This window comes from Bemisia tabaci, chromosome 8, assembly GCF_918797505.1.
Source record: "Bemisia tabaci chromosome 8, PGI_BMITA_v3".
In the NCBI taxonomy this organism is placed as follows: Eukaryota; Metazoa; Arthropoda; class Insecta; order Hemiptera; family Aleyrodidae; genus Bemisia; species Bemisia tabaci.
In genome coordinates, this window is record NC_092800.1 from 13951367 (window position 1) to 13964941 (window position 13575).

The 13575-nt window shown below is 40.4% G+C and overlaps 2 protein-coding genes across 28 annotated transcripts in view; both read right to left on the reverse strand.

Annotated features, from left to right (window-relative positions):
• LOC109033903 (plasma membrane calcium-transporting ATPase 3) overlaps positions 1–13575 on the reverse strand; it is a 469278-nt gene that overhangs the window by 406391 nt on the left and 49312 nt on the right. For all 12 annotated transcript variants that reach the window (XR_011900360.1, XR_011900361.1, XM_072303337.1 and 9 more), the window contains exon 2: positions 9278–9332. The gene's annotated coding sequence lies outside the window, so the exon portion shown is untranslated. The remainder of the gene's footprint in view (positions 1–9277; positions 9333–13575) is intronic.
• The window catches only part of LOC140223753 (plasma membrane calcium-transporting ATPase 3-like), a 310994-nt gene that overhangs the window by 204779 nt on the left and 92640 nt on the right, over positions 1–13575 (reverse strand). For all 16 annotated transcript variants that reach the window (XR_011900358.1, XR_011900359.1, XM_072303319.1 and 13 more), the window contains one exon: positions 9278–9332. The gene's annotated coding sequence lies outside the window, so the exon portion shown is untranslated. The remainder of the gene's footprint in view (positions 1–9277; positions 9333–13575) is intronic.

Sequence of the window (13575 nt, forward strand, 5' to 3'; positions counted from 1 at the left end):
GGTCCGCCTTAATGCAACTATTCACGCTCGACGGATGTCCATGTTGCCTACTCAAAAGTTGAAGGCGCTCGATTTTGGTTGCTCCCATACTAGGCATGGGCACGTGTTTACAGACGCTAAATTCTGTGTTAAAACAGAGAAGCAACAAGAAAAAAACAATAATCTACTTGAATTATAGCGCATCTTGAAAGTTACCCTGACATTATCTGCAGAGTGAAAATATGACAGCCTTAATATCGGCACTTCGGCTTAGCTACTGCACGTTGTACACTTTGAACGACACAGGATGTGGGGAGGGAATAGCACAACGCTTAATTGAGAAGTGCTTAATTGTTCTCACGGCGATACGCATAGTGGATAGGGTCAATAAGAGAAGTTAGACAAAATTTGGAAACTTTAAACGCTGCTTTATGAACTCCGCGCTTTACGCGCTTTTATGAACTCCGTTCATATCAAACTTTGAGGTTCTAAAAGTAATTTCATTGGTTTCCTCGTCGTAAAATTTCTGCAAAAAGCACCCCTTGAAATTTAAAATGTGACAAAATAAACATCAGAACTTGCAGTTTTAGTCAAAACTTTCATGTCCAACCTCTGTAATTGACTCGATCCACTGTGCGACACATTTAATCAAATATTACTCCTCGAAAATCAAAAACAAATTAGCTGGGTCAGTTTTGAGCTGAATGCTCGCTTTTGCAGAACAGTTACATGTTCATTAATAAGATCGGTCAGTTTGGCAACGCAGCGTATGATGTTCGCTTTGGCACTGGGTCAACTCAATGCGCACTAGCGCAGAGCCAGAAGGAACTTCATTTATAAAACCCTCCGCAAAGATATTCACCTTTGCCAGATAGGGCACCTGAGCGCCTACACCCATGAGCAATTCCGATGCTAAACGAGCCGGGAAAATGATATGAAAGGCGGTGGATTCAAAGACTCACCTGCAGCTACATCAAACGAAAATGTGATGGATCGATTTCCGCGATGAAGTGCGCCTGTTTTATTTACATGATTTCATTTCGCCGACAACGAATCTGCAACGGCGCCTCATTGTTGTCGGATTTTTTACTAATCCGTCGGTCATGCACGAGTGGAACTGGTAAAATTCATAGACTTTGACCCACTTCGGGGCCCATGCGCAACGTTGCCGCTTTTACGTCAAATGGGGATGTTTGTGTAATTGAGGAACTTATGGAGAACGAGGCGCATAAGTGCAGTTTTTGAAGAATTGAGATATTAATGATTTCAAGTGTAACTAATCTTGATGCATATTCTGTGAAAAATTCGCCCCAAATTCCAATTTTTAAGCGTCAAAAAGTCAGTTTGAACTTCCTTTCCGCCACAAGGATCCATATAATTTCGAAACTTCTAACACGTATTTCTCGAAATAGCAAAAACTGCACTTATGCGCCTTGTCTTCCAAGCACCTCAATTGGTCATAAGTATTTGCTAAGAGGGGTATCGCTAAGGGTCAGTTTTGGCCCTACCCTGAGTTTCCTCAACTCTGCAATGTTTGGCTCATTAAAAGTCTACATTTTACGGGATGCATCACGTTATGGTTACTTTCGGTGTGTTTCTGGGTCTGATACTGGCCTAAACTTGGGTATAGAGGCCGATTTTGGCGGAAAATGCGGGTTTGTGGTTGAATGCCAAAAAATCCGCCTTTTTCACCGAAATCGGCCTTCATATCCATGTTTAGGCCAGTATTGGACTTGAAAAGAAACCGAAAATGAAAAAAATCATGCTCGTGATGCTTCCTCTAAAATTTAGACCTTCAATATGCAAAAAAATCGTGGTTGAAGAAATTCAGCTAAGGTGGATGCAACACCGTCCCTTATCGATACCTTTAATTTTCTAGTTCAATCGACAAATTTTCCGTTTCCTGTTCGTCTTCTTTTAATTTGAATAAAATATTATTTTCCTATATAAAGTGAAATTGAAGGGTCTTGTGCATGAGAATGTTACGTGAAATTTTGGTGCGACTAGAAATGAATTTTGTGGGTCATAAAGAAGAGTCCACAGAAAAGTGTACATTTCTTTATTAGGTATATACAATTTGAGTTCTGACGTACCATTTTGTATGTAATACTTCAAAACTTCTTGTGTTCGAAATACCCGATGCGACAATCTCCAAAAATATCACTTAACACGTTCTTGCACTTTGCCTGCCGTGCTTGGGAAAGATGCCACGTGAAAATTCAAACGGTGCCAAATTTGTTCCCATAAAATGCCGATTGTTTAGGAAACGTGTATCCTGGTATGTGTTCGTCCGATTTCAGAGAATGATATTCGCGCTAATACAGCGCATAGATCGACCTCAAATTTTCTTTCACTCCATGAAAAAAACCTCGAATGTCTTATTATTTCCAAAATAAAGGACAAATCCTTGGCAAATTGGCAACGCATCCTCCCTCCCTAGCGCAATCTTCCGTGCTCTGCAAATAACATTTTTCTGCGCCAGAGAAAATGTTTTCGCACTGGCGCCCGCGAATTTCTACCGGATGCAAGAACCCGGGGTTGGAAGGGAGGGAGGGATAAGGGTAGGGGGCGGTCTTTCAGGGACGCGTCACACTGGACAATTCGAATTGTCGCAAAGTCCGACCCGAACCTGAACATGGACTCGGCAAGGTCCCCCTGCCAGCATTCAGTTACTCGACGTCTTTTAAAGCGCTGTACGGTTATTTATTCTCGAAACGCTATTCATACACGAGCAAGCTCTATGGAAAGTCCAGAGTTATGGCTGGTGGCGTTGCCAGGAATTGTTCATTAAAATTATTAAGAGAGAAAAAATGTTAATAGAACAGGAACTGTTACGGAGAGGGACCTAACAGTGAAAATTGAGCACGAATAGTTTCTTACGCATAAAAAAGAATGCATCTTCAATGGATCAGTTGTGCTGGTCATGTAATCGTGTTTTGATATGTTTATTAATTGCAGTTTAGCTAAAAATAATAAGATCCGTCTAAACAGCAACTGTCTACGTTCAATATTGACTGAGATATAGCGCTTTGAAAAATTCAGTCTATGACGTCATTCATCTCGGTAGAGACACTCTTGGTTTCTTCCACCTTGCTTTCATTGGTGATACACTGGTTACTTACCATGACACTTGGATGAAATCAAGGTGGAAGAAACCAAGGGTGTCCCTATACCGCGGTGGATGACAACATACACCAAATTTTTCAAAGCGCGCGGGATATCTCGGTTGATATTGAACGTAGAAAGGTGCTATACTTAGACAATTAATATTATTTTTAGCTGATTTACAAGCATCAAGCATCAAAATACAAGTTTGTGACCAGCGCAACTGAACCATTCTCAGAACATGCAGCTCACACATCCTTTAAGCACGTACATCCGAGCAATGCCTCAAAAGAAAACTAGAGCGCCTTCATTTCTTGAGCATGCAACAAGGGCATCCATCAAGCACGAATAGTGGTATCCAATCGTTGCTGTTTAGAAAACCGCAACGCCTTCACCTTTTCAAATATATGAGATAGACATCCCTCAAGCAGGGACGGGTGTATCAAGTCGTCATAGTTAAGAATCGCAGTGCGACATCATTTTGTTCTGCAAGCAGCAAGGACAGCAGCTGAAAACAAATAGTTGCACGGGCGGACTACGTTGACGCTATACGATTAGAGACTAGGATGGTACAATTGGTACATCCAGTGGCGTGGTTTGCAATAAATCGATTGATCTGACATTTAAACTTATGGAAAAGGATCAATAAACAAGGTGTTCGCAACGTACACCTTAATAATCGATTCTTCATCGTAGCTTAAAATGGGGAAATATCGATAAATCGATCATTCACGCCTCGCCCCTGACGTCAATATGGCTTTTTATCCGTGATCCTTCGTGATCGCGCTGGAGAAAAATTAAGTCCGTATTGAATCGAGTTTAAAGTGATTTACACTGTTTCTTATCAAAAATTATGCCGACTTATTAACGACTCCAATCTCTTGCTTCCAAAAACTCATGGTTACATACATACATATCAGTCGCTTTATAGCACTCCCTGGCGCTCCAATACACCTAACCTCCACTGCCCTCTGTCGAACCATACCCTAACTTAACCATACCATACCTACCATAACCTAAATAATGGTTGCCTTCTTCTTATTATTTGTACAATGGAGGTAAAATCCCGATTTTCGGAGGAACTTTGGCAAAAGCACGGCGCTTGGCTCGAATTTTCCAGCGCGAGTTCCTGCTGCACGAAAAGCTGTCGAGGAGTCATTAATTTGAGTGCTTTTTCGCGGCGGCGGGGCGCAGGGGTTGGGGGGTGGGGGAAGGGCGGGAAAAAATTTAAATGGAGCGTCACGTAAGTTCAATTGTAAATGAAAACTAATGACGGCGCAATGTAAATAAAGATAGGTTTCACTCGAACATGAAATGAAATCTTAGACCGCTCTATCGTGCTCCACCCTGAGTGATTAACTTCACTTTTAAAACCGTGAGCGATGTTTCGCTTCCTCTTTCGGTCTCGCCTCCTTCTCCTCCTTTCCCCCCACCCCTCCTCCGTTGTGCATCCTGTGTTCGTTTTCCCCTTGATTGGGGTTATGATTCGCCAAATGACCGTGCCCGCGATGAGTGCAACTTGCACTGCAGGCCGATGATTGAAATTGATAGACAAAGCTATAGACAAAGAAGAAAAAGGAGATATGTAGGGATCCTATTCTGCCATGCTATGGAAGAACGCCACATTTCTCCCGATAAAACATGTATTTTTGAGGAAACTGGTGCATATTTTTCATTGAAAATTTTTAGATATTTTAGATAAAATTGAGAACAAAATTGTCTGAAAAATTAGAAGACACATATTTACAAACTTACTACTTTAGTGCTGTGCACTTATTAAATTCGTATTGTGGATCATTAAATTACCGTTGAATACAGCAAAATTAATTTATATACCTACATAGGACGGACTTGAATAAAAAGGAATTATATCCATTCAGACGTGAACCCTGAGATCCATAACAGTGCATCTATAACAAGTTTCAAGTCAAAATGGGCATAGCTCCTGTTGATTTAAATGCGTCCAATATATTTTTTAACATCACATAATTGATGTTTTACCAATCGAATGGCGCACAGACAGATTAATTGGAGGTTTATACCAACCAATTTGTGCCACACACCAACTGGTTGACATCAACCAGTTGGTGTGTGGCACAAATTGGTTGTTATACACGAACTATCACCATAAAATAAACTGTAATGGATAATTTTCACGGAAATGTTTTATTGCTTCATCTGAGAGTACTTCAAGAGCTGATTCCCATAGATCTTCGAATCTTCAAATCCGGAATTGCAATCTTGCAATCCGCAATCTTGCTCCGGAATCCGGGATTGCAATCTTGCAATCCGAAATCTTGCTCCGGAATCCGGAGTCCAATAATCGAATATTCGCATCGACCATTCTTGCTACTGCATTATAACTCAGGAAACTACATAGCAGATTTTAGCGAGACCCACATTCCACCTGCGGCTGGCCGAACAGAAAATTGCGCCGTTAATTTAGGCCCGCGACCAGCCCGCCATTGACCTTGACCCTGCTAATGGGGTCGTAAATTCGCCTCCACTCCATAGGGGTGGCACGCAAATTCGCGGTCGGTAGCGGGCAATTTTCTGCACGAATACGGTTGTCCCCTCCGATGGAAATTCTCGAAATACCCACATTTGAGTCGCTGAAAACGAGGGTCCCGCTGTGTCTTATGACTTGCGATTCCATCGACAAGTCTTGCATGAAATTTCATAAACGCGGTGGTGCCATAGGTATTCGGCTAAAATCAAACCGTAAGCTCGTAAAAATATTTCAAAGTATAGGCAGGCACACACCGAAAAACACGTGAAGTTGATTAAACATTCTGGAAGTAAAAAAAAGTGTGCGAGAACTTATAAAATGCTGAATTATTACCCGTCACAGCTGTTACTTTAGCAAAGCAAAAATGTAAAGCTAACTGCTATAGCGGGTGATTCAGCGTTTTATTAAGTCTCGCGCACTGTTTTCACACCCAGACTGTTAAATCAACTTCACTTTTTTCGGTGCGGAAATAAATTTTGAAAAATTCCTGTTTGGATCGTTATGATGGTCTAAAGAATATTCCTCTCGTTGGAATTCTCTTTGAAACACCTGGAATTCTCCTTGGGATAACCGGTATTAGCTATGGGACTACAAAATTCCAGGTGTTCAAAAGAGAATTCCAGTGCAGAACATATTGTGCACTATCAGCGTTCATATCCCGGTGAAAATCTCGAGTTAAATCCTTTCGCCGATTATTACTTGAACAAACTATAACTCGAGCAAATTTCTCCTATGACGGACCGATTGAGAGAATTTTGAGATCGTCCACGGACTTTCCGATTCTTATAATAATTTTCTCCGATTTTTCCTCAGATTCCATGCAAAAATCAGAAAATTTTTGGATAAAATACAGGTACGTTTTTGTAAAATGATTTAATGGTTTGAGTCAATTTGGCAACCTTGGAATGGAGTTAAGTTCCTTAGCCCAGGAGACGACGAATTTTTCGTTTTCCCCCGACAAAAAGCTCTCAAAAGTTCAACGAGGAGAAAAGTGGTCCCATCGTTTGAAATTCACCAACCACGGTAAAAATCCATGACCACGTACGGTGAGAATTGGACTACATTTTTCAATTTGGAAAAAAAAATTGGAATTTTTTTTTTAAATTCAAGCCCGGGACTTCGTTTTCAACCGTGGCAGTGTGAAGTCCAACTGTTGATAGCTCCTCGGAGTTTTTACTTTCTTACTAGGTTCCTAACGTCGGACAGTAGTGATTTTTACACGAAAAGAAAGCTCTTTCTTTAGTGATAAGTTCTTCGTTGGTGTCCTGTTGGAAAGATTAGTGCAGCGGTCAAGATCTCGCGAAATCTATGTGTGATACTTTGGATTACATAACATTTTTCGTAAAGTCTGGTCGTTATCAGTCTTTATCAGTGGCTTTTAATATAGATGTGGCACCACATCAGTAGATTTTGAAAACTGACAAGACTAGCCGCGCCTGTACTTTTACTATTCTTTTTCTGTGTTTCATTGCTTCAATCTCTTATCCGATCTAACTCTACTAGAAACAGCCCACTGCTTAGTGACTATATACTATTTAACTCTTGTTTTATTCACTTAAACATGGAGACTACTACAGATATTAAAGTCTATCTAGATGATCGTTTGATATGTCAACATAATAATAGAATCTCTGAATGTGATCCATGTTCATCTATGAACACTACGGATGTCAAATGCGTACACATGGAGGATGTTTACGTTTGCTCACAGTGTTTTACTCTAATGTTTTACGAAGACGGCTTAGTAAGAATACCATACTTAGCCTCTATACTCAAAAACGTTTCGCTCAAAACTATGATATTCCTAATGACAGAACGAGAACCAATCTACAGATATTTAATGGAACATTTTCCGGAATCTTTCCCACTCTTCCCTGAACTTACTAAGTTTACCGATACAATCCCAGATGACACACCTGCTTCAGATGACTCGGTTCCACCCCCTTCAGATGATAACACCGCTGAACATGGAGAAACTTCTGTGAAACCTAACAAGCAAAAGCTTCCTCGCAAATTTACCTTTAGCGAAAATTGTAAATGTCAACACAATAAGAAAATATTTTTATGTTTCAAGCCCGGTTTAAAAACAACGTATGCGCCATTCGTTTTCCTATGCACATAATGTGTTTTTCCAGAAGAGCCAGAATTTATAGTTCCAAATTGCAAAATGCAGTCCAATTCGTCTCTCCCGTCCGATGGAACGTACCTCCGTTCCAAGGTTGTAAAATTGACTCAAAAAATTCAATTTTTTACAAGAATTGACCTGTGAATTTTTGTCAAAAATTTGCCTAATTTTTGCATGAAATCAGAAGAAGAAACAGTGAAATTTTTAGTTAGAAATGCCCAGATTCTCTTCGTAAAAATTAAATTTGCGAGGGGAAATTTGGCAATATTGAAATGTAGATACGTTCATTCGTAAGGGAACACTGGAAAAAAACACATTGGATCTAGAGTCCAGACTCTTAAAAACATCGACAAGAAAAAGTACTCTTGATTCAATCGGTATTTTTGCTTAAATCAAGAACCAAGCCTCTTAATTTGAGCGGATTTCCTTTTGATTTAAGCTTAAATCTGATTGAATCAAGAGTATTTTTTCTTGTCAATGTTTTCAAGAGTCTGGACTCTAGATCCAATGTGTTTTTGTTCCAGGGAACGACGAATTCCGTGACTTTTCCCGGGTTTTCCTGTCGCTCGCAACCCAGCGGGAGCAAAAGCTCGGAAGCTCCGTCGAAAGTTCGATCGGGAGAGACTCGGCCACAGCGCTTGCCCGGGCTGGGCCGGGGGTCTCGCAATTTATTTTTAGTGTATGTGAGTCTGGTCTCGGATCCCACCTCAGTGTCTGTGCTAATTTTGGTGCTACATTCTCATGCCCGCCGCACCACGCACCACGCTCCGCCGGCTCACATAACTCACCCACTTATTCCGTGGAAAATCGGAAATGGAAAATGGGAAATTAACAGGGTTCGCGGGTATATTAACGGGAAACACTTGAGCTGTTTCGTCGATAAGACAATCACCTGACTCGCGCGGTGTGCAGAGGGAAAAAAAAGCGGGAATGTTCTATGTGGCCTACATTTTGCCAATAGGAACTACAATTTCCGACTCATCCGTAAAACCATTTTTATGCATAGGAAAATTAATGGTACATACGTTGTTTCTAAACTGAGCCACAATTTATAGTTCCTAATTGGAAAATGTAGTCCACTTAAAGTGAAAGAGAAGGACTGCCCGAACCGATTAGTTTTTGAATATCCGTGAATTTCTCTTATCCGCGGTGACATACCGCGGATGATCATACCGCGGATAATCGAGACTCAGCCACGCTTGTCTTTTCTTTTAAGTGTATTTTTTCAACAGAAAACTTAACTACTCAACGATTTTCAGAGTTTCTGTGGATTTACCTTCAATTATGAGGGAAAAACTCACAAAATTTCAAGTTTTAGTGTTGCTTAGCTTTGCTGTTAAAAAATAATATATCAGAAGAAAATTAGGCAACGTCTGGTGTAGTTGGGCAAATTCCGCGAATGAATTCACCCATACGGCCCACCGAACTTTTTGATTAAAGGTCGGGTTTGAATTCGTTCCTTATCCAGTTCTATGACAAACTTTGCCTGAAAAACTATTGTTGTCTACATGAATCGCATGTGAAGGTATAACTGAGAAGCACTGATGCAGGGTACTCACCTATGAAATTCGGGAAGGGCAGATGTTCAGACTATCCAATAAATATACGAACAACCTGCAACAAAAAAGAAAACGGAATATTTAGCTATCGAGCAGAGAACTCATGAAAACATTGTGAAAATATTTTTAAAAAATAATGTTTTACAATGCTTTGTGATAATTGAAATCCTTTCTATCCTTCCTGGAAATATCAGCAGATCCACGCCAGAAGCCCAACTCTATTGCCTCTCGAATAGATTTCTATCGACAATAGAAACATTTTCTCCTTAGGAAAAACACCATTAAAAAGTACGTCATGTAAAATTACGATAGTAGAATAAATGAAAAGTCTTCAGGCGTAAAAATTGGTGGTATTTTAGTCTCCCTGGGAAAAAAAGGCTGGAAAAAGGGCCGAAAATGAAAGGATGAAAGTGACTATTCCAGCTCCCGGAAAACCGCTATGGAGAGAAAAAAAGAGAAAAGGCAGAGTAATAATTACTCCGATAGCAATAACTCTTTATTTGCCGTTGGGTCCGCACAACGCGGGTCAAGTAATCCCGAGGTCATTTACCCACCGATCAACTTTTATTGACTATTTCAACCCGAGTTCATTACACCGGAGACGGGATCTCAACTCCACCTTATTAATATTCACCGTGGATGGGTCAGTTACATTGGTCGCATATTAGTGTTTGCTGTTTCATGGTTCAAACTAATAGATCAGCAAAAACTAATGAAAGCTATCCAAACACGAGGTTTCTACCGCCGGATATTAACGGAGATACCACCTTTCGGAGAGTGTAGTTGAATCTCTCAGTTCCAAAACGACCTAACTCTAGTTTTTTACGATGTTCATTTTTTTTACGTAGAAAACGCTTCTTTTCTGTCTGTTACGCAGGTTTCTATTACCTTCCGAAAATTTTTAAAATTTTTTCCGAGATGGGTCGTTTTCGAACTGAGAGATTCAGTTCATGTTATTCTAAAATTGCTAAAAACATCCACTTTGATGAAAGTTTTGAGGCGGCTTTTCCTTCCCCTCTTTATTATTATGAACAGTTAAAAATGTCTGAGTTTATGGTTACTATGAATTACACTTTTTCGGTCACATGAAGAAAACCTGGGACCTCCCGATCATAGAGCAAGCGCTGTACAGCCATCACACTACAGGAGACTGACAAAATAAGTCCCATTCTCGTTAAAAATTGCACCGAACAAAAAAGGTGTTAAAGAAATGTGGAACAAACCGTGGATGTTGTTATCAACACTCTTGTGTTAAAGTAACATTCTAGGATGTAAAAGTAACATCCTGGGATATAAAAGTAACATCCTAGGATGTTAGTTTAACACCAGAGTGTTAATGACAACATTCTAGAGTTGTCGCACTCGCACATTTTTTAAACATCTTTGCTATTACTACGGCACCTTCTTTTTCGGTGTAAATTGTTTCAGTCGATTTTGCAACCTTGGAATGGAGTTACGTGCTTTTGTCAGGGAAGACGACTAATGTTCATATCCGCGAACAATGCAGACTTAAAGTTTTTAAAACTCCGAATAAAATGTTCGCGTGTAATGTTCATGCGCTGGTGTGCGTTCCTCCTTGCAGCTCGTGGACGTTACTTCGTCGTCCCTGTGCCGTAACCGCGCAACTAAACTTCGCGATGACCCTTATCCCACGCACAGTTCCATACTTTTCGGGCTCATGTGAGTGTCGAGTTACGCTCTTTTGTTCGAGGAACGCCGGGTTGGGTATGCCGGGCAAATTGCTGTCGTTTGTATTCTGAGATTTATGGCTTTTGGCAGCTTCGTACATTTGCGCCTTCGGATAATTTTAAAACGACAATTAAAATCGACCCCTTGTTACGCTCCACGTAGGATTATTTTCGAAAAAGCCTTCGGTTGGTCGCGGTACCGGAGTGGGATGTTGCTTCGGGAAAGGCGACAGCCAGTTAACGATGCGCATACTTCCTGATCCCGATCGGTTCCGTGGAGGTTTGCGCAAGTTGGCAACCCTGGGTTTCGCCCGTTTAGATGCATGTTAAACAATCGATCTAACAAGAGTGACTGCCTAACCTAGAATCGACTATTCATGATGGATTCAAACGGAGGAAAAAAAGCGGGGTTGACAATATTTTCAAAATTCCCTGTTCCTTGTGTTTTTTCTGCGCGGAGGAAAAAAATATAGTTTGAGTGACAATGATATAAGTGTGGTAATAATCGTTTTTAATCTCGCCAAAAATAATGTGGCCCGGTGCAAAACGCATATTAGCACCTACAAGACCGCAGGAATACTTCATGCATTGCGCCAAACAGAGTGCGGTCGCTGGTCGAAACAGGAAGCATACTAGCGCCTACAAGCGTGCAGAAATACTTCACGCATTGCGCCAAACACAGTGCGGTCGCTGCTGGTCGACGCGGGAAGCATATTAGCGCCTACAAGAGTGCAAGAAAACTTCACGCATTGCGCTAAACACAGTGCGGTTGCTGGCCGGCGTGAAACGCATATGAGCATGGTCAACTATACGAAAATTGCCCATAATGTAAACTCTTAATGTATTCTTCTGATGGTCGATTGCAACATGTTTCCGCAAATAAACCACCTAGATATTGATTTTCACAGATTGCCCTTTGTTCAGAGCTAATTTAACTACTATTTAAACGTGCGTGGGCAAAATCACAACACGATGGTGAAACTTTCAAACCACGTATCTCGGTTGGAGACGTTGCAGACTTCCTTCCATACTTTGATTTTTGAATTGAGAACTATTCAACGTCAATTCTTAAAAACTTCCGCGAATTTCCTTCGCTGCGCGAGGCAAACTCTCAGGAAACTAATGGTGTTGGTTTTTTCTCATTCAAAAAATTAAAATAGGAGCGAAGATTTTCAAACACGGCAAACAAGAATCGTGGTTTGAGAGTTTCACTTTCAAATACTCTGTTCAAACAACTCGTGAGTCAAACCTCGATCTGTTTGTAGTATGTACCATGTCCTGCGTCAAAAATCGATGAAGAAAAAGAAATTGTGGTGCTTTGATTATTGCCTTGTCTGGTGGCCCATTCAACCAATCATTCCAGAGGTTGACTCTACCACAGTCCTGAATCGCAACATCATAGCTGCCGGAGCTGTGATCGTACACGGCATACGCACTGAGAGCTCTTTGTCGAATGGGAGGTTGATTACATGAGCTGAGTGGCTCTATCATTACCTCTCTCAAAATTTCAAATGGGAATAATTTGTTAAATAGGGATTCTCCCGCCCTCGTGGAAACTCCATTGTCACTCGCTCACCGATGCAGCACCCAAGTGCAGCGTGCAATAATGCACCCGCAGCGTGAAGCACGATAACTCGACTCTCGCGTTGGAAACAAATACCTGACGATTGGATCGGATTATATGCCATCCGTCAGTGCGAATTAGCCGATGTTGCGAGATTGTTTTCGCAGACCTTGGTCAACGAGAAACAACGTGTGTGGTATAAGAGTCCCTGCAAACGTTCGCGCTTTAAGTGAAAAATTCAATTTACTTTGCATTCTTTACATGACATTGTCCGTAAGTATCTTTCCTGAGTTTTTTGTGTATTTTTCGAGTCGTAGATTACGAATACATACACCATTCATTTTTTACTAAAATTAATTTTTTTGGTTTTAAATGTTCGGGAGGAACAATTTCGGACGATGGTGCGAGTGTAACTACTGTATTGCCATGAATTTTCTGTCAAAATCTTAAAATCCTATTTTTTGACCCTGCTTGACACGCACTCTATCGTAAAATACATTTCTGATAACCCTCGATAGCATGAATTGATTTTGTGAAAACATAGACTCCCAAATTGTTCCTCCAAATTTCAAGATTTTGGTTACTTTTTCAAAAAAGAAAGCACGTTTGAAATTTTATGGTTACATGCCACAGTGTAAAAGCCGCAATTTTTTAAAATCCAAAAATTGCGTTGTCGTGAATAAGTTACACCATGTCATATAGGGTTAACTGAGGTAGCTTATCCCGTAAGCCCGATTCCATTGTATAATAATACTTTGCTGTGCTTATGATTCAGTACTTATGACATTAAAAAGTTTCTATGAAAAAGTTTCAATGAATAATTGAATAATTATATCATCAAATACAATATCTTTTTACACTCATTTTTTAACATGGAAATGAAAATTTAAAAAATAGTTTAATGAAGGCAATATTGAATGTGGAAATATGACACATCCCGTCGATGATGAATAAACTGTTGACTGAAAGACCTGTGCGCAAACGGAATCCCGTATGATTAATATATAACCCATCGTCTGGTAACAAAATTAGTCATCGCAGCGATA